This window comes from Tupaia chinensis, unplaced genomic scaffold (genome assembly GCF_000334495.1).
Source record: "Tupaia chinensis unplaced genomic scaffold, TupChi_1.0 Scaffold145807_1, whole genome shotgun sequence".
Classification (NCBI taxonomy): Eukaryota; Metazoa; Chordata; class Mammalia; order Scandentia; family Tupaiidae; genus Tupaia; species Tupaia belangeri.
In genome coordinates this window covers 1038-1717 of record NW_006205665.1, presented here as the reverse complement: position 1 = coordinate 1717, position 680 = coordinate 1038, and the positions used below count along the sequence as shown (strand labels likewise).

The window sequence follows — 680 nt, the reverse complement described above, 5'->3', positions numbered from 1 at the left end:
CTCTCCCTGCCAGAAACAGTGGCTGTTGCCACGCACGAAGCCCACATGACTGTCGCTGTAAGAGAAGTCGGGCCTCCACACCACAGAGCTGGGGGGTCGCTGTCATTCTGGGGATGCTGCGCACATGGAGACAGGGATGGCGAGGGGGGAGAGGTGTTTGGGACTGCAGATTCCTGCTTCATGGTGCAGGGCACAGGGATGGGCCTGTCTCCCGGACGGGCACAGAAGGACCGACGGACACACACACCTGGCCTGGCACAGTTAGGCCGCTCCAGCTGAGCTGACCCTACAGACCTGCCTTTTAAACCCTCCCACCGGGAGGCCAGGCCCATCAGGCCAGCTGCTGTGGTGATTGGGGCGGGGCAAATCCCCTTTTCGCCAATCACTGGCAGATTTTGCTTCTCAATTAATGGCGCTGTCCTGAATGGGTGGCTGAGCAGCCACCCTTGGGCCCAGAGTCCCTGCTGATTGGTTCTTCTCCCCCGCGGTGGCAAACCTGGCAGAAGTGATGCAAGAGCTGGGGAGGTTTCCCCAGAGCCTGCACAGGCTGCAAGGGCGCCTCGGATTGCATCAGGCGCCGAACTGTGGGCACAGACCAGGCACGGGCTGGACAGCGGCATGGGCCCCGAGTGTCTCCTTGGCAGCTCCTCCATGGTCTGGGGCCCGCCACAGCCCCTCGG

General features: G+C 62.8%; 1 pseudogene; it reads right to left on the bottom strand.

The window, feature by feature from the left end:
* Positions 1 to 197, bottom strand: part of LOC102478757 (glutathione-specific gamma-glutamylcyclotransferase 1-like) — a 1874-nt pseudogene extending 1677 nt beyond the window's left edge.
* Positions 198 to 680: the final 483 nt, after the last annotated feature.